Genomic DNA, 23,563 nt, shown 5'->3' with positions numbered 1-23,563 from the left:
GGCGTTGCAGCTGGTACTGGTTCTGGGCCCTGCGACGGACACCGCGCCGAGGAAGGCAGCACCAGCACGGCGAGGACGGCAGCGACGGCTGCCGCCTTGAGAGCGGTGGCTGAACCTGAAGGCATATTGGAGAGGAATGAGAAGATTGACTGAGTGGTGTGTGCATACGAAGGAGCATAGCTACGCCATTTATAGGCGCCCAAGGTCCCTAGAATGGAGCAACCTGGTAGCTCCTACTCCTGGAGTATATAGCTAATCTACACATAATGCAATTAAGAACAAGCAAGTGCGTGACCCTTTGGCCTAGCTGTGAGCGTTCCACGATAGTTGCGTTGTTGATTCACCTGTTTTGCTGCAGAGATCGATGCTGCAGAAATCGGTTGATTGGTTGGATCGTTCCCGTCCTCTGCCTATACACACTGCACGTGGGACCGATTCATGACATGGCCTGCTTGTCATTCTCGTTCTGGGTTTCTTTTTCGTCTCTGTAGTTGGCGTTGGGCGTGCTGCGCGCCGCAGCGCTGCCAGTGGAATAAATGAGCCTGGCACCGTCCTTTTCCCGGTTTAGTGTGCAAAACGCGGCAATTACCTTCTATTACCTTCTGCATGTAGGCCTGATTAGTTCTTGGCCCCACATGTCTGTCTCGTTTTGGTTTGGAAAAGAAGTCGACTGGTCATTTGTTTTTCTGTGCGTCTGCAGGGCCGTATAAATCTTTCTCTGCCCCGCTTCTGTGCAGGCCCAGCAATAGTCCTCTCCAACTTTCGTCTTCCTCGAGCAGAGACGCCGAGGTAACGCCGCCGCCTCGCAGCACAATACCCTGCCCGCCGCCGCGTCGCACCGCCGTTTCGTGCACCATGGAAGGATTGGGTTGAGGTGTTCCTGATTTCTTTTAAGGGATTTCAGCTTCTTGTTTCCCGTGTTCATCTCCTTTCCCTGTATACTGATTCCGTGGCTCCTTCACAGCAGCTCCGTCCAAGTTCCAACCGAGGACCAAAGGTAGCAGCTCCGTCCAAGTTCCAACCGATCTGGCCGGTCGCTGCTTCGTTCGCCCCTCCTTCCTCAGGTACGAGTCTCACCCTTCTTTGCTCAGCTCATCTTGCAAACACTCCCAGTGGCTAACCTCCCCCCTCCCCCCTCCCCCCTTTCAGATTGGTTCTAGCCGTGTATCTCTGTCCGGCCGACGGGCTCTTTCTGCCGAGGTATGTCAACTCTTCCCCGAGATCTTTTGCCTGGCTGTCCGCATGGACTGATTGAGGGTGCTTGTTGCAGTTCATGTGTTTGTTAATATGCCTGTGAGGTGACGATCCTGTTATAGACGCTTAGTCTGTGTTTCTGTTCGTTTGCTTCGCTTACTTTTTAATGGACGCGTCGTCTTCTGGCTCGTCACGTTCCCGGAGCGCTGCACGCCACCGCGAGCGAGTTTCAGCTCGTGTCGCCTTGTTCCGTGGTACGTGTGTCCTCGGTCGTGTTTACATTATTATATTTTAGGGTGCCCTTTTCTTACGGCTCTTCTTTATGGTAGCTGCCTTTGATCCTCGATATAAGCCATCTCCTGGGGAAATTGTGGACAGATCACGGTTTGTTGGTGGGTGCCAGTACACCTTTCTTACTTTTCGCTTCGTCCCGTGCCTGTACCTTCAGCTGACATTGCTGTCGATCCAGGCCCTGGCTTTTTCCCTGTTGTCTCGCGTGAATATGGCCGAATCTGCCGTCGCCAACAGTTTAAGCGACTGAGGTGGCTTAGGTGGGCAAAAGCAGGTGTGCACTCGCTGTTCGTATTTTTAGGCTTGTTTCATTCTTTGTGGGTTAGTTTGTTTCTTTCTTGCAAAGTTTATATTGTGCTTCTATATAGTGTTGATATATATACTCTGTAGATTGCAGGTACACGAATAAAGGTCCATTGGAAAATATTTGTTTCTTCTATTTGTATATAGATATAAAGTGAAGAATCCATATATTGTGAAGAACATTGGGTTTATTGGATTACTGTTCTTTCGATACTAAATGGCTCCTGCCGAAGGAAAGTACTGATGAGTCTACTACCTAAATTTATCAAGTATACTGCTTCTACGCCTGCGGTATTTTATCTATGAAGTCAGTTACTCGGCGTTGCTTCAGGAGATCATTAGTCTGTGGGATATCAATTGAACGTAAACTTGCTATTGCTTCCTACAATGCTGCCCACTTCGTCACACTTCGTATCACAGGTATTCAGATGACCTGTCCTCTTTATTGTTCTATCTGTCTATTGGTACAGAGTTTCCATGTTCTTCTCCCTTGTGTTCTTTAGTCTGCTGGTCTAACTTATGTTGATCATTTCATTTCGATACTTGGCACACAATGCACCCAATTTTATAGTCTTCTTGAAGGCCAATGTTTGAGTGAGTCAAATTTTACTTCTTAGGTAACAAATTGCAATATTATTTTGTATTTCTCTTGCAGGAGTTCTTTTCTCTGGTTTGGTTGTCAAAGTTTATTCCAGAGCCAACCTTTGTGCCAGCCACTTATCCAAGCAAGAAAAAAGTTGGAATGAACAATCTACAGGGGCAAGTACAACATCATATTAATCTGTTTTCTTACTGGAGGACGGCTGAGTACAATTTAGTTCTTTTTTTGTGGAAAACAGACTGATGATGATGGTTAGGGTAAAGATAAGATGCAAAAGAATCGCCGGTGAGTCTTATTCTGTGGTATCATTACAACTGTTGGTAAGAAACTAAGAATGTTTCTAAATCATTAAGCTAACAAGCCTGCACTTGTTAAACTTTCTTTTAGGTGACATTATTGTTTGAACAATTTCATGCCACACGAGGTTCGTTGATAAAATTATGTGAAGTTTTCCTTGAATCTACAATCATTCGACTTCATACTGAGCTGCAGGAATGAGCTTGCACAATTTTCCCGAACGAATGGCAATATTTCTTTGGTCTGTGAAGGTAATACCTTTGTGTATTTATGTTAATATATTGGCATAATTGATGTTCTAAAGAGGGGTTAGGATTTAGGAATGCAGGTTGCATTTGTTCTAATAGAGGGCCTAGCTTGACTGTTGCAATTTTCGAAGAGCTAATTTACCATGTCTTCTTATTTATCTTGCTCTAATTATATTGGTATAATGTAAAGTACATGGCGTTCCCGTGGGAATTAACTTGCCTTTTTCTATCGCCTTACATAACATACCTGAAGTAAAGAAATCAAGCCATTAGCCTTCTGGTTAAGTAACCTGACTATTCTTATCTGAAGGTGCGTGTTCCATCCTTGCCACTTTGAATATCCTTTGCATGTTTTTTCCAATAACATTCAGCTGCCTTTATTGTTTTGCTGTAATAATGCACCAAGGAATATGGGCCATGATTATCTGTGCAGAGGTTATATGCCATTAAATTTTGAGTTCTTTTATATTCTCTATTGCAAGCCATCCAAGTTATATCGTTGCGAGTGCTCGTAGGTCGCCCCATTATAATGTAATAGTGTTCCATTTGATCAGTCTATTTTCAGTTTGGTGATGAGCGAGTGTAATAGAATTAGGTGGCATTAAACGTATTAGTACAGAGTAGACCAATTTGCAAATTGTGTTTGCGAGATTTATTGCTTTGAATAAAATTTACAGCCGAAAAAATTAAATAATATTTTGTGTGGAGAGGATGAGTTAGGAAGCTATGGTTGTAAAAACACATATCTGAGACTACGGTAGTCTAAAATAAATATTGAGGATTTTGTGTTTTTACTATCCTATTCTTCTCTTATCCACATCTCTTAGCCAACAGCTCATCCAGCTCATCCACCGACCCGTGAATCTCCTCCATCGTTGCCCCGAACTCCTTTGCTTGACGTCTGACCTTGTCGTTTTCTTCATGCAGGCTCTCCATTGTCCGTGGGTTATTTCTACAGCACAAGCCCATCTTGGCATGACAGGGAGGGGTCTAGATAGAAGAAGGAAAGGCATGAGTATGATGAGAGGAGGAGGTCGCACCACATGTCAGCGCTGGTATGTTCTGCATCTTTTCTTCTACTATGTTCTTGTCATTCAGTCTTCGATTTTTATTTTTTGGCTGGTTACAGTATTCATTTTGTGAGATAAAGCAAAGATTTTTTCCTCTGCACTTAGCTATCTAACATTAATAACGTTTCACTACATTTCGAGATAAAGGAAACTTGAAATGTGAGTTAAGATTTAACTTGAAATTTATCATCATGATAAGTATTTTTTGGTGTGCGAGCATTCCTTGTCATGTCTGCAATGGTTTCAATTATACAACTGAATGATGCTTTAGTGCATTTCAATTCTGTGAAACCAAACAGAAACTCATCTATGAAACTTTTGGATTTAGCATAGTTTCTTTGGTAATTGTTCATACATAGAGGACAAACTGTGCTCTTGGTGAAGTTGGATACTCATATTTATTTGAGTGCATTTTCTTAAGTCAGAAATAGCCATTACCAATTTAATATGGTTATCTTTGAATTCCTGTATCATTACAGAAGAAGTTGACTTTGTTACTTTGTGGGATCCTGCGGCAAACCAATCCATGTAAGCAGAAGAGGTGAAAGCCTACTAGGAGCTTGACTTGTGTGGAATAGTTGATAGATATCTGAAACCAAGCTGAATGAGAGCAAGTAAGTCCAAGCTGTGTTCCTTTTATTGTGTTCTTGCTGCAGTTTTACTCACAGTAGAAAGCTAAATCATGGCGACTGATATTACATTGAGGTTTCTAATTTCTTGTCTTAATTTACAGAGGTAAGCAGATTTGCATGAAAGATGCGTGAACCAGAAAATGCAAGAAGCAGAACTCATCTATTTAGCTTAAATGTGATGGCTATCTAGGTGAATCACTTTGTGCCTATGTGCAGATTAGTTCATAGAATCAAATTTTATTGCAGGCACGCTACACAGCTGAAAAATCAATTGGCTGCAAACTAAGTTTCTCTTTGGTGTTTAAGAAGCAAACTCTTAGAAATAGCTCAGTGGACAAGAGCTATATCAAAGTTAGCAAAGGCATCCATATATTGCCAGTTTTGTTTTTGTTCTACACTGTCATTTGTGTATTGTGGAAATAAGGAGTTGTGTTTTCTCTATGCGTGTTGTAGATGACCGGATTCTGGATTTGCTTTATTGTGGGGTTACCAAGTGATGTAAAGGCACTTTACTTTGATTTTCTCCAAGTGATATAAGGGGCTCGACTTTTATTTTCTAATGAGTCAATAAAGACGAAAATGAGATTAGACCGTGATTGGGCTGCAACTGTACAGTGAGGAGGCGCCCCAAGGGGCGCCCCAACCACTAGTACTTATTGAAGTGCACATGGTTATCAGTTGAGATCTGCGCCATCCACGTTACTTCACAATTACTCATCTTGACCGTGCAGGATTCCTCGTGTAAAACAGGGAGTAGTAGTTCACTGTTTCATTCGGTAGACATGCATAAAATCTTATCAACAAGATACTCAGTGCGTCTTTAGTAGGTTGGGCCGAATTTTACATATAATTAGGAGCCTCTACTTCAAATGTTCCGTTGACCAAAGCAAAGGTGGAAAGCGACATCTGCCCTTCAAAAAATTCTATCCACATAAGGATGAGGAACTAGTGGGTGTTAGCCTGTTAGGGCATCTCCTGCATCATGGCTCATTTTAGACACTAAGAGCATCTTCACTCGTTGGAGGCCCCCGGGCTGAATTCCGGACGAAATTAGCTCCGGATTGGATCAATATTTGGCATGGGGGGCAACAAACTTCCAGCCATGTGCACCCCACGCCGAGCTGCTCATGAGGTGTTCGACCATGGACCATGCCGGCTACGACCTCGCCCACGCCTGGTCTCGCTTGGCCTCGACCCACTCGCGCCTCCGCCGGACGGCCACGACCAGCCCGGCCACAACTTCGCCCGCGCTGGCCCCGCTTGGCCTCGACCCATCGCGCCTCCGCGGGCTCGAGGGCGCCACGGCCTCGCCTCGCTCAGGACGTGAGCAGGTGGGTGTGCGGGCCAGCCGAGTGAGAAGAACGGCGCCAACCAAGTGAGGAGAGCGGGCGGCCGCTGGTGGTGCGGCGGCGAGCTGGGATGGCCTCGCTCGGGGCGCGGCAGCGTGCGGGCGTGGCCGGCGGCGCGGATGGAAGAGACCCGGCCTCGACGCCTGGCAGCGGGAAGAGACCAGTGGGGACCGGGCGCCCGCCGCCGATGGCCTGGACGAAGGCGGAGTGGCGTGAGGGGCGGCGTGGATGGAGGGTCGGGAGGGTGGGGCGGTGGGTCGGCTTGGCCGGTGGCCGGCGGGGCGGGAGAGCCAGGTCGTGGTCGGCGTGGTCGGTGGCGTCGGGGAGAGAGAAAGGATGGGAAGTGATTCGCTGACAGTGGTCCAGCGTGCGTGATTCGCTCCATCCGGAGCCCCCGGGAAGACCCCGGGGAACCGGGGTTGGCGTGGGGAGTCCGGACGAAATAAGCTCAAATCCGGACCAAAACGAGGAACCGGGGGCCTGACTGGGCCGTTTTTCGCCGTCCGGATGAAAAAAGTGGTCATGGGGGGCTTCTCGGGGAGACGAGTGGGGATGCTCTAAATGTGTGTCTGTTTTAATCTGTTCGCGGACACGAAAATAACCGTCCATTAACCTGTATTAGTTTGGTCAGGGAGCAGTTCAGCAGTCTAACGGCCTGACGCATTTGGTCCAGCCCTGGCCAATATTAAATATTTTATTTCCCTATATTAACGCAACTGGTGAAACATATGAATGAAAAACAATATTATTGCAACCCAATTAATTTAAATAGTGTACATCCAAATAAACAACATAGTCCACATGAAATTTACTTCACCAAATAAACAATATAGCCCACAATAAAACAAAAACAAACAAAAGGTGGTGACATGACTACTCTTGGCCTGCCAATAACCATGGATGCTCAATCAGATCAGTTCGAAGTTGATGTGAATGTGGCAATCACGGTGCTCATGATGCATATGAAGGAACTCCTCAAACAATGATGCACCAAGCTACGACTCAACCAACTCACCTTGAAACTGTCATCCTTGATCATGGAGGCCTTCATCGTGTTCATCATCAACGATAATGTTTTGCATGACCACACAAGTGCTCATCACGTTCGACATGGTCTCAACGATCCATGTTCTAGCAGGGTGACGAACGATAGCCCATCAAGATTAGAACATACCAAATGTTTACTCACATATTTTCTACAAGCCTCTTGGTGTTTGGCAAGCCTCTTCTTGTTCTCTTCTTCAGGTGCACAGATTGTCTTCATAGGTGTCGACACGACGTTCTTGTAAAAAAACTCGATCGATTTGCCGAGGTCCATCCATTCACAACATGGATGTGTCAATGCCCAATATCTTTGGCGCAAATGGCCGAAAATGTACATGTTTGTACCTCAAAATCGGCTGCACAAATGGCCGAACAGGTCCCGGGCGTCCATCCTTGTAGGCGGTGTCGAGGCGACAGGCGACGTACATGGACCATGGGTCGTTGTCAGCAAGTGCGCGCGAGGATGCCAGTAGAGGAATTGTGGCCTTCGGCGAGCAGTGCTCGAAAAGGTGGCACCAACAATGCGACCGGGGTGGCAAGTAGCTTGCGTACCACTTGCGAGCGGCCCCCCAGGAGTACAAGAGGGGCACACACGCAGTCTGCGCTGTGTCCGCTGATGCATCTAAAATGCATCTATGGTCTTTGTAGTTTATTGTGCTAGATTTCATCATATGTGCATCATATATAAGGTTTATAATAATGTTTTAGAATGATTTTGGGGATTTCCATATGAGATCCCTAGAAGTGCAAAGTCTCCTCTTAGAGTTATGTGTGTTTGATACTTTGATAACAATAATAGAATATAATTTTACCATGTGCATAGTTGTGTTGACTACATGTACGTGCACAAGACGGTTGTTGGCCCTCCAAAAGCAGAAAGATCAAAGACCAAAGTCTTAGTCTAGGCTATGACCTAGGTGATAGTTTTTTTTGGTTCTTTTGGTGCGTGTCTTGAGGCTTTGGTTGGAGAGGATTTGAAATTTTATATGATGCAATATATGATGGAATATAGTAAAATAAACTACAAAGAACGTAGATGCATTTTTTATGCATCAGCATCCCCAAGCTTAAACTATGCTCGTCCTCGAGCATAAATGTGGTAATTAGATGGGATTTATAGTTCATTATCAAAAGATACAGATTATATAATTCATGATTATTACTATTTAAAGTATAATGATTAATTAAAAATTAAATGACATCAAACAATCATCATATGAAGTAGGAGTAAACATAATAAAAATCAACTATACATGAGAGTAAAGAAATATTGCGTGATATATAGTAAATGAACAAGTACTATGGACCAATAAGCAAACTTGTATGCAAGATTAAATGATTCATAAGCAAGCTTATGCATTGAGAAGTGATCCTAACATTTGGTCATAGAATAGAACTTTTAATAACTTCATTTCTTTGAATCATAAAGAAGTAGAATGTAGAAATTTGAAAGTCCCTTCGTAGAGTGAAGCAGAGATTAACACATGTAAAACAATGCAGCTTCCAAACCACATTACATAAGGGAATTCATAACAAATATTTTCAATCAGCAAAGGAAAATAATCAACTTTCATGCTAACTTTGTTTAGAGTTTTGAGAGTGGCTCCCATATTTAGGGTCCGTCCCCTTTTTAGGTCCTTAGACATCTTGAGGAGTAGTTCACCTATTCATTTCTTCATTACTTTGGGGTTAGCACCCCGTTGCCAACTCTCTTGAAATTTTAGTATTAAGCACATTATGCATGCTCATCATCTTGAGCATGCAGGGGAAACTTATTCAGCATGAAAGATAAAGACTCAACTCACCACTTCCCCATGTAAACATAGACAATAGAACTAAAGTGTGGAATCAAAATAAATAGCGTATGATAAATTTACTTGGAATGGCTTTGTTAGCCACATATAGGCAGATATAAGGAACACAACTGGAATATAACTTTGCTCAAGGTGATTGGATGCACAAATACTTCATCATGTTCAATACGTTAAAGGCTATCAATAGGGAGAAATTTGACCACTAAGAATAAGCATGCAAAAGTGTCCATAGTACTGCTCATCTCCTAACAATGAATGATGCACTTAAAGTTAAACATAAAAGAGGTGAGTACTATTAATACATATGACACTTGCAAGATATCATAAACCAAAGAACAAATCATCACACAAAGTTTAGAAAAAATCATAAGTTTCTCATACGTAACTATCCATCCCTTTACCTTTGTTGTATAGCACAAACATTTACTTGATTTTCTTCTAGTATTCACATGATAAACAATCAGCACATGTTACAGTGGTGATATTTTTTATTCAATATAAATATTGCATGACAAAATAAAAAATGAAAACTAAATTACTAGATGCTCCAATCTTTAACGACAATCATATGTTGCTAAAAAATGAAGTTAAGACGTTCGCAAACAAAAAGTGTGTTTTCTCCAGTGGGTGCCTTAGGCATCACAAGCTTATGGTTTTCATCATTGTTGGATTTCTCCTCTTTAGTTGTTCCTCCTTTTTCTACCAAAAACTTAAAAACAAAAAAAAAATTCCCATTTTACTACGGGGTGACATTAGTGACACAAAGATATACAGCAAGATGCAATACAAACTCCAAATAAATTTTGATATTGTATGTTCATGGAGTTTCTTAAGTTTCTAACATCCCAAATATTCAAAATTACTCAGAAAGAATCCAAAATAAACTCAAAAGAGCCACCCTTACATCATAGGACAGAATCTGTCCAAAAAAACAACTGCCGAAAGTTGATTTTTAAAACGCAAATTGACTGATTCAGAAAAATTTATAAAAACTATGTGCATGAAGGGGATGAAAGTTTCCATTGCGATGAAGAGTATATACCATTTTAATCTACGTGAATTTCTGCAGAAATTTCCTGGTGAAAGTGTCAAAAATAAAACTGCAACTCAAGTATTTGCATGCAACCTTTAAAAATCCATATGGGTAAAACTTAGTACTTTATTTAGAACTCCAGACAAAACTAAATGAAAAAATTCATTGCTACAATAGTTAGTCAAAACAAAAGATCAAAAGAAAAACAACCGCACTGCCTTCCATAAAGCACTTTCTTTGTACCCATATATCTAGGTTGCATACCTTGTTTTTCAAGAGGGATGGAATTGATGGTGCTCCACCTTGGCCGCCTCCTTTTTTCTTGAAAAGTGATCCATGCATTTCTGGTATGGGAAATACAATTTCACATTGCCCTCCTCTGCACGAATGATAGCACTCTCATATCCATGCACTTCTAAAAATGTTCTACTAAGAATTATAGAACTAGTGGAATTGGTTCTCATATCCATTATAATGTAATCAGCAGGCACATCAGCCATATGTAACTCAACCATTAGATTATTCACTCTATCTAATCATGCTTGGTAGAGGTATCAACAAGTAAGAGATTAATACCACACTTTTCCATGGAACCTATAACTAGTTGATTATAAAGTTCTTCAGAAAGAGCGCTAGCTCTAGAACCCAAATCTGCAAATAGCATATCAAGTTACTTTTCCAATAGTTGTTTGTATTTTTGGGATCCATAGATCGCCAAGATTAGGTGGGATCATGGCTTAACAATATAAGAACAAAAACTTGCTTCATGCACATTAATAGAAGGGTCATTAGTAAATTTATGTAAGATAGATATTAGTTCATGGAAGATACATTTATCAAGATCAAGCAAATGATCCCTAAAGAGGAAAGAGGAGCACAATTCTCTCCGTAGTTTCCCTAAGATTTTGATATAAACCTCCGAGTCACCTTTGTGGAGAAAAGGCTCTTGCTACATCACTTTGCACTTGGAGTCACAACAAATTGGTATCCATTTAAAGTTTGGGGCCACCATGTGCAGCGACGCATTTAATGACCAAATTTGGGCTACAAATTGGTCTCCGCAGACACGTCGGTCCCTGGCGTTAGCTGGCGTTTTTGTGTCCTCCTTTCCTCACGGATCAAAATGAAAAGCCACTGCATGTTTGGGTCGGGTTGTTGGAGATGCCCCTAGCCCGTCTGAAATGATCCACGGGCCAAAATTAGCACTTTGTTTGATGGCCTAGGCTGCATTCATGGGTACCCAAGTGCCACTTTATTTGTATGGAAAATCCTTTGTCAGTTGAGCTGAGTCACTACACAAATGTTTGGTTGCCACTTTGTTGCTATTTCGGGATCACAAAAATGGTATGTGCTAACCGCTTTCCAATATGGTAAGGTTACCATAGCACACATCATACACAACAAAGAGGGGAACAAAAACATATTGCACATCATATTGTCATCTAACAGGGTTCTTTGTACCTAACTACATGCATTAGAGAAGTCCTTGAGCCTATTAATTACACTATGGGCAGACGCCACTGAGACAAAAGACATGGTCTTAAGCCTCTAAACACCAACATTAACAACACGTTATCAAAAATGGGATGTTCTAAGTCTCTACATGCCAACATTATAACACAACATCATCAGCCGAGAAAAAGCAACACCAGTACTTTCACTAAAAAAACTTTGAAAAAGCATTAGGACACCCCTACTAGTGGTGTATCATTAGAACAACACACCACTAGGGAGACAGATAGGCGTGCTCTATCAAAGGGGGTTGGTGGGATGAAATAGGCAGTCACGTGTACACGCATGCCGACTCAACCAATATGTGAGGTTTTAGTGGTGCGCTCGCATTTTTCATGCCACTTATAACCAGATCATGTCTCATAATTGGATCCGAAAATACTAGCGGCATGCTCATTTGGCCAACACACCACTAGTAATGTGTTATTAGTGGCGTGTGCAGTTTTAGCATGCCAATGGTATTACTAGTGGCGTTTCACTATACTCGGACACCACGAATAATGATCGCCTGTAAGCATTTTGCACTAGTGTTATCCTTGTTTTCATTTCCCTTCTCTTTCTCTCTCTTCTCCTTCTTCCTTGAGAGTCTTTTGTTTGTCCACCTCCCCATCCCTGCTAGCTTATCCTTCGTCTACGCCGCTAGCCGAAGTAAGGATGGCTGAGGAGGGTAGCTCCTCTCAGTACATGGTAGAGGTAGGGCTAGTGGCAAACCTAGGCATCTCTGTGGTACACTCGAGCAACAACACATGGTCGTCGGCGAGGTCCTCATGTAACCCTCAATGGCAGAGTTAGAAGAGGAAGGTGGATCCAAAGAGAGATTCCTCAATAAGCTTGGTGGAGCTCAATTTCCTCTAGATCCGGCGTATCACATTCTTCTCCTTACCTTCTCAACGACGGGAATGAGAGATATTGATGGATTCACTCTGCCTAGGTATAGAGTTATTTGTGGAATCTTTGAAGCTGCACAAGCAAATTGGAGCTCATCCTGACCGGTTAGAAACAAGATGTAGTTGTTATGTCGTTGTATTCCTCTGGCTAAAAGCAACAGCTCAATGTTTTAACACCTCTGCTTCATCTGCTTGTCAACTGTCCCCACCTGGCTACATTAGAGACCTTTCATCTAGTTTAACATGGAGTTTCTGTTTTGCACTATCCCAAGTTACGAAGTCGCGGCCAAATGCAGCACGGTAGACCATGATGGAAGATCTAGCTCAAGTAGGCTAGAGAAGGATACAATGGTAGCTGTATCTTCTAATTGGAGTCCCTTTTGTAAATTTACACACAACTTCTTATTTTATTGTTCTTTTGAGGTCCTTCTTATACTTTGTAATCCCACCGCTCGTAATTAAAGCAATTTTTAGGCACGATGCCAGTCTTTTTATAGTATTTAGACGTTTTAAACTAAAAAAATCCTAGATATAGATAATGTTCTACATTACAACCTTTTTATACACTACAACCTTTTGAGAGCTTTGAAATTTTGCAGTTTCCACCATTTTAGACGTCAGATTTTTTCATTTATTTTAAGCCACAGACATAAGGTATTTTGAGTTAAGGTTTTACATGTTGCTAATGTACAACATAATAGACATTTAAACATATTCTTTGATTTTCTTTTTAATTCAATTTTTAAAAAGGAGATCCATGGAGCCCGAGCTGCATTTGTCACCCTTTTTTTTACGAAACACAGTACAAACAAGACGCTCACACATACGCACATACACTCACACCTATAAACGCACACACACACCCTATCCCTATGAATACCTCCGAAGAAACTTCGGGTCTTGAGATAGACAAATCACCACATACGTATCATTGTGGACGAAAATGTCGCCTCCAACTGAAAAGTATTACGCCTTTTTATGAAACACCTAAAAGTGTCAAACCTAGTATTTGAACCCTCATAGGCTGAGAATGCAATAATCCTAGAGCTATAGAAAGATTCTCACGGGAAAGACATTCGGGATTAGGTGTAAATCTGCTTCTCTTCAGTGAATTAAAACTCTTTCGGGAAAGACTCGTGGCCTTGCCCTTAAACAGAGTTTGGGGGTCCGAGAAACTCGACGGCAGTCCCGTATTAAAACTGGCCGCGAAGGGGAGTTCGGTTTCCAAAACCTACTCCCCTCCGCCGCCAGCACCCACCTTCTCCGACAGGCAATCCACCGCGTTGAAGCGCCGCTTCGCACTAGCTACGCCAGCCGATGGCCTCGCGCGGTAGCTCTGCAAGGGGTGGCGCAGGTTGCGCCGGCGAGGACTCGCCGCCGTGGCCTCCCGTGTTCCGCACGGAGGCGGGACAGAGGAAGTTCAACTGCTCGGAGGGCGCGCGCAAGCGCAGCGCCCGCTGGTGGACAAACTGGGGGATAACGCCCCATGCAAGCTCGTGAAATACGCGAACAACGACGGCGAGGGCTCCTCCTCCGGCGGTTCGAGCTGCCCCTGTGCTCTGATGTCTACGCACGCTTCTATTCCTGTAGACAGTGTTGGGCCTCCAAGAGCAGAGGTTTGTAGAACAGCAGCAAGTTTCCCTTAAGTGAATCACCCAAGCTTTATCGAACTCAGGGAGGTAGAGGTCAAAGATATCCCTCTCAAGCAACCCTGCAATTACGATACAAGAAGTCTCTTGTGTCCCCAACACACCTAATACACTTGTCAGATGTATAGGTGCACTAGTTCGGCGAAGAGATAGTAAGATGCAAGTGATATGGATGAATATGAGTGGTAATAACAATCTGAAATAAATATGGCAGCAAGTAAACATGCAGTAGAACAGTAAGTAAACGGTGATTCGATATTTGGAAACAAGGCCTAGAGATCATACTTTCACTAGTGGACACTCTCAACAATGATCACATAAATAAATAACTTCTCTTCTCTTGTGCTACTTTCTAACACTCTCTTGTTGGATAATAAACACCATTCATTGTGTAGGGCTATAAAAGCACACCTCAAGCCGGAGTAAACAAGCTCCACAACGTCATAAAGGAAACACACACGATGCACACACTGTCATCATCACACCGTGGAGAGTGAGTCCGGAGTTCATATTAAAGTAACCTCTAGAGTGCATAGTAATAGTTAACTTCATAATCTACAAGAGATCACAATCATAACCTACGCCAAGTACTACATGATGCACACACTGTCAACATTACATCATGAAGGAGGAATAGACTACTTTAATAACATCACTAGAGTAGCACATAGTAATAGTGATACAAAGCTCATGATCACATAAAGATCACATGGGAGAGAGATGAACCACATAGCTACCGGTAGAACCCTTAGCCTCGGGGGAGAACTACTCCCTCCTCATCATGGGAGACAGCAGCGGCGATGGAGATGGCGGTGGTGTCGATGGAGATGGATTCCGGGGACAATTCCCCGTCCCGGCGGCGTGCCAGAACAGAGATTCTGTCCCCCGAACTTGGCTTCGAGATGGCGGCGGCTGCGTAACTTTTCTCGTATCGTGGCTTATCTTTTTAGGGTTTTCGCGACGGAGAGACTTTATAGGCGGAAGGGCAGCCTCGGAGGGGTCCTGAGGGACCCACACCATAGGGGGCGCCCCCCCTTGGCCGCGCCGCCATGTGGGGTGGGGCCCCCTTGGCTCCCCTCTGGTCCCTCTTCGGTGCTCTGGAACGTTCCGTGGAAAATAGGAAGTATGGCTTTTATTTCGTCCAATTCCGAGAATATTTCCTGTGTAAGATTTCTGGAACCAAAAACAGCAGAAAACAGGAATTGGCACTTCTGCATCTCGTTAATAGGTTAGTTCCGGAAAATGCATCAAAACGATATAAAGTGTGAACAAAACATGTAGGTATTGTCATAAAACTAGCATGGAACATCAGAAATTATAGATACGTTGGAGACGTATCAAGCATCCCCAAGCTTAGTTCCTACTCGCCCTCGAGTAGGTAAACGATAACAAGAATAATTTCTGAAGTGACATGCTACTATCATAATCTTGATCATACTATTGTAAAGCATATGAGATGAATGAAGTGATTCAAAGCAATGTTAAAGATAATGACTAAACAACTGAATCATATAGCAAAGACTTTTCATGAATAGTACTTTCAAGACAAGCATCAATAAGACTTGCATAGGAGTTAACTCATAAAGCAATAAATTCTTAGTAGAAGGTTTTGAAGCAACACAAAGGAAGATATAAGTTTCAGCAGTTGCTTTCAACTTCAACATGTATATCTCATGGATAATTGTCAACACAAAGTAATATGATGAATGCAAATAAGCAAGTATGTAGGAATCAATGCACACAGTTGACACAAATGTTTGCTTCTACGATAGAAAGAAATAGGTAAACTGACTCAACATAAAGTAAAAGAATGGCCCTTCGCAGAGGGAATCATGGATTACTATTTTTGTGCTAGAGCTTTTCATTTTGAAAACATAGAAACAATTTTGTCAACGGTAGTAATAATTCATATGTGTTATGCATAAGACATCCTATAAGTTGCAAGCCTCATGCATAGAATACCAATAGTGCTCGCACCTTGTCCTAATTAGCTTGGATTTACATAAATTATCATTGCATAACATATGTTTCAACCAAGTGTCACAAAGGGGTACCTCTATGCCGCCTGTACAAAGGTCCAAGGAGATAGATCGCATTTGATTTCTCGTTTTTGATAGATCTCAACTAAGGACATCCATACGGGACAACATAGAAAACAAATAATGGACTCCTCTTTAATGCATAAGCATTCAACAACAGATAATATACTCATAAGAGATTGAGGATTAATGTCCAAACTGAAACTTCCACCATGATTCATGGCTTTACTTAGCGGCCCAATGTTCTTCTCTAATAATATGCATCCTCAAACCATTTAATCATGATAAATCACCCTTACTTCAGACAAGACGAACATGCATAGCAACTCACATGATATTCAACAAAGGTGTAATAGTTGATGGCGTCCCCAGAAACATGGTTACCGCTCAACAAGTAAATTATAAGAAATAAGATACATAAGCAACATATTCAATACCACAATAGTTTTTAAGCTATTTTCCCATGAGCTATGTATTGCAAAGACAAGGAATGAAATTTTAAAGGTAGCACTCAAGTAATTTACTTTGGAATGGCAGAGAAATACCATGTAGTAGGTAGGTATGGTGGACACAAATGGCATAGTTTTTGGCTCAAGGATTTGGATGCACGAGAAGAATTCCCTCTCAGTACAAGGCTTTGGCTAGCAAGGTTGTTTGAAGCAAATACAAGTATGAACCGGTACAACAAAACTTACATAAGAACATATTGCAAGCATTATATGACTCTACACTGTCTCCTTGTTGTTCAAACACTTCACCAGAAAATATCTAGACTTTAGAGAGACCAATCATGCAAACCAAATTTCAACAAGCTCTATGGTAGTTCTTCATTAATAGGTGCAAAGTACATGATGCAAGAGCTTAAACATGATCTATTTGAGCACAACAATTGCCAAGTATCGAATTATTCAAGACAATATACCAATTACCACATGAAGCATTTTCTGTTTCCAACCAAATAACAATGAACAAAGAAGTTTCAACCTTCGCCATGAACATTAAAAGTAAAGCTAAGAACACCAGTGTTCATATGAACGAGAGGAGCGTGTCTCTCTCCCACACAAGGAATGCTAGGATCCGATTTTATTCAAACACAAACAAAAATAAAAACATACAGACGCTCCAAGTAAAGCACATAAGATGTGACAGAATAAAAATATAGTTTCACTAGAGGTGACCTGATAAGTTGTCGATGAAGAAGGAGATGCCTTGGGCATCCCCAAGCTTAGATGCTTGAGTCTTCTTGAAATATGCAGGGATGAACCACGGGGGGATCCCCAAGCTTAGACTTTTCACTCTTCTTGATCATATTGTATCATCCACCTCTCTTGACCCTTGAAAACTTCCTCCACACCAAACTCAAAACAAACTCATTAGAGGGTTAGTGCCTAATCAAAAATTCACATATTCAGAGGTGACATAATCATTCTTAACACTTCTGGACATTGCACAAAGCTACTGAAAGTTAATGGAACAAAGAAATCCATTCAACATAGCAAAAGAGGCAATGCGAAATAAAAGGCAGAATCTGTCAAAATAGAACAGTCCGTAAAGACGAATTTTTTAGAGGCACTTAACTTGCTCAGATGAAAAAGCTAAAATTGAATGAAAGTTGCGTACATATCTGAGGATCACTCATGAAAATTGGCAGATTTTTCTGAGTTACCTACAGAGAGGCCTACTCAAATTCGTGACAGCAAGAAATCTGTTTCTGCGCAGTAATCCAAATCTAGTATCAACCTTACTATCAAAGAATTTACTTGGCACAACAATGCAATAAAATAAAGATAAGGAGAGGTTGCTACAGTAGTAACAACTTCCAAGACACAACAAAGCAGTAGCAAAATAAAACATGGATTATCTCCCAAGAAGTGCTTTCTTTATAGCCATTAAGATGGGCTCAGTAATTTTAATGATGCTCTCGCAAGAAATAAGTGTTGAAGCAAAAGAGAACATCAAAAAGCAAGTATGAAACAAATTTAAGCCTAACCCACTTCCTATGAAAAGGAATCTTGTAAATAAACAAGTCATGTAAGCATAATGCAACAAGCATAGAAAGGCAACACAAGCGCAACTTCAAGATTCTCAACATAAAGAGGGGAAACTTAATATTATTAAGATGCATATAACCATGTTTCCCTCTCTCATAATAACTTTCAGTAGCATCATGAACAAACTCAACAATATAACTATCACATAAAGCATTCTTATTCACATAAGCATAATTAATTTTATTAGTAATAGTGGGAGTAAAACTATCACACCATCATTGTAATCATCATAAATTGCAGGCATGGTATAATCATAATAAACTTTATCCTCCATAGTAGGTGACACCAAAATACCACTATCATTATAATCATCATAAATGGAGGCAAAGTATCATCAAAGAAAATTTTCTCCTCAAAACTTGGGGGACTAAAAATGTCACAACCAGCTTCCCCAAGCTTAAATTCTTCCATAGCATTAGCAATAATAGTATTCAAAGAGTTCATGCTAATAACATTGCTACAACTATTTTGCAAACAAAGTTCCATGGGTTTTTTAATTCTCTCTTCAAACACATCATGTCCTAATTCAATATAAAGTTCATAAAGATCTCTAATTTTTTTGTTGTTTTCCATTAAGCCTAACTAGTGAAAATAAAAACAAGAAACAAAAAGATGCAATTGCAGGATCTAAAGGAAATAGCTTCGAGCACTCACACACCGGCAACAGTGCTAGGAAATAGCTTAGTAGTCGGAGGATGTGAATACCTTTTACCTTACCTCCCCGGCAACGGCGCCAGAAAATAGCTTGATGTCTACGCACGCTTCTTTTCCTGTAGACAGTGTTGGGCCTCCAAGAGCAGAGGTTTGTAGAACAGCAGCAAGTTTCCCTTAAGTGAATCATCCAAGGTTTATCGAACTCAGGGAGGTAGAGGTCAAAGATATCCCTCTCAAGCAACCCTGCAATTACGATACAAGAAGTCTCTTGTGTTCCCAACACACCTAATACACTTGTCAGATGTATAAGTGCACTAGTTCGGCGAAGAGATAGTAAGATGCAAGTGATATGGATGAATATGAGTGGTAATAACAATCTGAAATAAATATGGCAGCAAGTAAACATGCAGTAGAACAGTAAGTAAACGGTGATTCGATATTTGGAAAGAAGGCCTAGGGATCATACTTTCACTAGTGGACACTCTCAACAATGATCACATAAATAAATAACTTCTCTTCTCTTGTGCTACTTTCTAACACTCTCTTGTTGGATAATAAACACCATTCATTGTGTAGGGCTATAAAAGCACACCTCAAGCCGGAGTAAACAAGCTCCACAACGTCATAAAGGAAACACACACAATGCACACACTGTCACCATCACACCGTGGAGAGTGAATCCGGAGTTCATATTAAAGCAACCTCTAGAGTGCATAGTAATAGTTAACTTCATAATCTACAAGAGATCACAATCATAACCTACGCCAAGTACTACATGATGCACACACTGTCAACATTACATCATGAAGGAGGAATAGACTAATTTAATAACATCACTAGAGTAGCACATAGTAATAGTGATACAAAGCTCATGATCACATAAAGATCACATGGGAGAGAGAGATGAACCACATAGCTACCGGTAGAACCCTTAGCCTCGGGGGAGAACTACTCCCTCCTCATCATGGGAGACAGCAGCGGCGATGGAGATGGCGGTGGTGTCGATGGAGATGGATTCCGGGGGCAATTCCCCGTCCCGGCGGCGTGTCGGAACAGAGATTCTGTCCCCCGAACTTGGCTTCGCTATGGCAGCAGCTGCGTAACTTTTCTCGTATCGTGGCTTATCTTTTTAGGGTTTTCGCGACGGAGAGACTTTATAGGCGGAAGGGCAGCCTCGGAGGGGTCCTGAGGGACCCACACCATAGGGGGCGCACCCCCCTTGGCCGCGCCGCCATGTTGGGTGGGGCCCCCTTGGCTCCCCTCTGGTCCCTCTTCGGTGCTCTGGAACCTTCCGTGGAAAATAGGAAGTTTGGCTTTTATTTTGTCTAATTCCAAGAATATTTCATGTGTAAGATTTCTGGAACAAAAAACAGCAGAAAACAGGAACTGGCACTTCGGCATCTCGTTAATAGGTTAGTTCCGGAAAATGCATCAAAACGATATAAAGTGTGAACAAAACATGTAGGTATTGTCATAAAACTAGCATGGAACATCGAAATTATAGATACGTTGGAGACGTATCATGCTCCGAGGTGGAAGACGCCGTCGTCGCGCGCGAACCAACATTCTCCGACGAGGATTACGTCCACGTCTCCGAGAGGACGCTGTGATCGCGCAGGTGGCGGCGATCACGGAGGCGGAGGCCCACGCTCGCTGGCGCCGGGAGGAGGCCGACGCCGTATGCCAAGTGCGGGAGTACGAGGCGGCGCGCCGGGAGGTGTGCGTCCGCCGCATCAAGCTCGAGATCGTCGAGCTTGACTCCGAGTAGGAGCTCCTCACCGTCCTTCATGTCGACGCCCTCCTCCACCACCACCGGCACTGCCGTGCGCACATGCCATCGGGGCCTCATTTTGGCCGGGATTAGCTTGTGCGGTTAGGGCTACTACTTAATTTAGGTTTAGGGTTCATATTATGTAAATTTTGATGCTCTATCGAATCATCAAAGTATCATCTATAGAACTCTCCCGTGACATTTTTATTTCATTTTTTAGTTCGTGTGTTACGATTTCTGTTCTGCGCGAGTTGTGAAATCATCCTAAGCGACGTTTTCGAGACACTGAATCCAGCTTCTTTTTTCGGTTAATGTTAGTGATGCTCTAATATGCCGGTAGATGTAGCATTGCTGCTGGGAATGCTACTAACCTCTTAACAATCCAACCGCATGTTAGTGACATATTTTAATTAAGCATGATCCGCGCACGAAATATTGCGCGCGGCTTCGGTGAAACGCACCCATCAATTGCCACAGTGGCGGAGCCACCAGTTCAGCACTCAACGAAGCGCATCCCCACTACGGTCACACGCGTACGCACCACCATCGGACGTCCACTCTGCATAGCACTTCGCCAGTCCAGCCCATGGCGACCAACGCAGCAAGTGTTCCGGCGCCGGCAGGCCCCGTCCCGTTCAAGGACGTCGAGAACAAGATGGACCTGCAGGTCACCACCGTGCCAGCGGAGAGATCTCCAGAAGAGCACGATGACGCCATGCTGGTATCCTCGCTGCCGATCAAGCAGGCAGCCGGCACCAAGCTCAAGCTCCGCTGCTACCAGGGCTTCTGGCTGCCGGAGCGCTTCGTCCCGGCGGCCGTCGCCATGCAGCGCCGCCTCGTTCCCCGTCCCGACGACGTCGTCATCGCCAGCCTGCCCAAGTGCGGCACCACGTGGCTCAACGCCCTCGCCTTCGCCACGATGGCCCGACGGTCCTACCCGCCCGCCGGCGCCGACCACCCGCTCCTCCGCCTCAACCCGCACGAGTGCGTCCCTTTCCTGGACGCCCTCTTCGCCGAAGGCGGCGGTGAGGCCAGCCTCGCCGCGCTCCCGTCCCCGCGCCTCATGTACACGCACATGCCGCACGCCGTGCTGCCGCGCGGCTTGAACAAGGTCGTGTACATCTGCAGGGAGCCCAAGGACACGGCGGTCTCGCTGTGCTGCGTTCCGCCGGAGCGCGCACCCGGAGCTCCCGTTCGGCGATACCTTCGAGTCCGTCTGCGACGGCGGCAGCACGTACGGCCCGTTCTGGGACCACGTCCTCGGGTACTGGCGCGCGAGCGCGGCGTGTCCCGAGCAGGTGCTCTTCCTGAGGTACGAGGAGCTGCTGCGCGACCCCGCCGAGAACGTGAGGAGGCTGGCGCGGTTCGTCGGCGTGCCGTTCTCCGAGGCGGAGGAGGAGGCCGGCGTCGTCCACGGCATCGTGGAGCTCTGCAGCCTCGGGAGCCTGAGGAACATGGAGGTGAACAGGACGGGGCTCATGGACGGCCTCGGGTTCCCGCGCAAGGCGCTGTTCAGGAAGGGGGTGGCCGGCGACTGGGCGAACCACATGACGCCGGAGATGGCGCGCCGCATGGACGAGGTCGTCGCCCACAAGTTCCGCGGCACGGGGCTTGCTTTCCAGTGAACCCAGAGAAATCTCCCTGTGTAATCGACCATTGATTCAGTTGTATGCTGCTTCGATGTTCATGGTACCACAAATAAAGATTCACTGTTACATTACATTGGCCACCTCATAAACAGCGCAACTTTCTTTTACGAAAATATACAGAGCAACTAAAGCTTTCCACCACCGCGCACACGGCACACAGAGAGTCCGGCGGGACGTTGATCTTGATGATGTGGGAGGTCGGGGTCTCCACCCAGTCCATGGCTGCCGTGGCCGAGGCGTACGGGCGGGCGTAGAGGAGCCGCCGGAAGGGGCTACCGAGGAAGAGGTCCGCCATTTCTTGGTTTCGGATCCGCATCCGCCGCATCGATCGCTAGCTTTCCCAAAAATCTCTAATCTTGTTTGTTGCCAAAAATCAGATTGGTTTGGTTTTGGGATCTAGCTATCCATCCAGCTGACTCGCGATGATGCACCCTTAATCGCGTCATCTCCGGCCGGCCCCCTCAACCAAAACCAAACGACGGCAAAACAAAAGACCTGGCTGGGCAGCACGAAATGAAACAGATCCAAATGGAGAAGAAAAATAAGAGCGAGCTAGCTAGCTCATCAACAGGAAACATATCCAAACCGAGAAGGACTAAACACGTGTTGCTTCGATTGAATTGGGCTGAAGAGCTCCGCATGCTGACCGGCCGACCTTCTCTTCGATCATAGGCGGCAGGGACTGCGCTCCTCGCCTCGCCTCGCCAAAATCCAAAGTCACAAGTCACGCGATAGCCGACGCGCGGCTGTGTAGCCATGACTTTCTACTTATAGAGCTAAATGTGAAGAGATGGGGTGCTAATGTTTGGATTCTCAGGTGGGAAAGATGGGGCGATCCGAGTGAGACGTTGCACGGACGGCTGGGATGCAACATGCACATGGATGGCTGGCATGGCTTGGGAAAACGAAACCAGACCGTAAAACGAGGCGTCGGTGTTGATTAACTTGTCTCATTTCCCGATGGGTCATCTGTATTCATTCTCTGACCAAGTATTCATTTTCCTTCCTAGTCCTTACTCCCTAGTAGTAGCACAGTCCATAGAATAATAGAAGTATAGAACCATCCGCATTTGCATGGACCTGATGGACCAACTATTCATTTTCCTTTCCAGCCCTTACTCCCTAGTAGTAGCACAGTTCATAAAATCATCCGCATCTCTGCATGGACAGAGATTATGTCCCCCGAATTTGGCTTTGCGATGGCGGCGGCTGCGTAACTTTTCTCGTATCGTGGCTTATCTTTTTAGGGTTTTCGCGACGGAGAGACTTTATAGGCGGAAGGGCAGCCTCGGAGGGGTCCTAAGGGACCCACACCATAGGGGGGCGCACCCCCCCTTGGCCGCACCGCCATGTGGGGTGGGGCCCCTTGGCTCCCCTCTGGTCCCTCTTCGGTGCTCTGGAACCTTCCGTGGAAAATAGGAAGTTTGGCTTTTATTTCGTCAAATTCCGAGAATATTTCCTCTGTAAGATTTCTG

At 44.2% G+C, this 23,563-nt stretch overlaps 1 long non-coding RNA gene and 1 pseudogene across 11 annotated transcripts; both read left to right on the top strand.

The window, feature by feature from the left end:
• The first annotated feature begins 754 nt into the window (after positions 1–754).
• On the top strand, positions 755–5,133 carry LOC124683256. 11 transcript variants are annotated; one of them, XR_006997915.1, is made up of 13 exons: positions 755–874; positions 965–1,064; positions 1,150–1,200; positions 1,271–1,448; positions 1,524–1,586; positions 1,664–1,759; positions 1,876–2,208; positions 2,444–2,674; positions 2,777–2,937; positions 3,193–3,244; positions 3,862–3,989; positions 4,484–4,618; positions 4,738–5,133. It is a non-coding gene; the product is annotated as an uncharacterized LOC124683256 (long non-coding RNA). The 11 variants fall into 11 exon arrangements; XR_006997797.1 differs by having other exon boundaries at positions 3,188–3,244; XR_006997108.1 differs by having other exon boundaries at positions 2,777–2,813; positions 2,882–3,989.
• A 15,837-nt stretch (positions 5,134–20,970) lies between these two features.
• On the top strand, positions 20,971–22,064 carry LOC124675125 (annotated as a pseudogene).
• The last annotated feature ends 1,499 nt before the right edge of the window (positions 22,065–23,563 follow it).

This window comes from Lolium rigidum, chromosome 1 (assembly GCF_022539505.1).
Source record: "Lolium rigidum isolate FL_2022 chromosome 1, APGP_CSIRO_Lrig_0.1, whole genome shotgun sequence".
Lineage (NCBI taxonomy): Eukaryota > Viridiplantae > Streptophyta > Magnoliopsida > Poales > Poaceae > Lolium > Lolium rigidum.
Note: the sequence above shows the minus strand (reverse complement) of the source record. Positions and strands in the feature narration are given on the sequence as shown.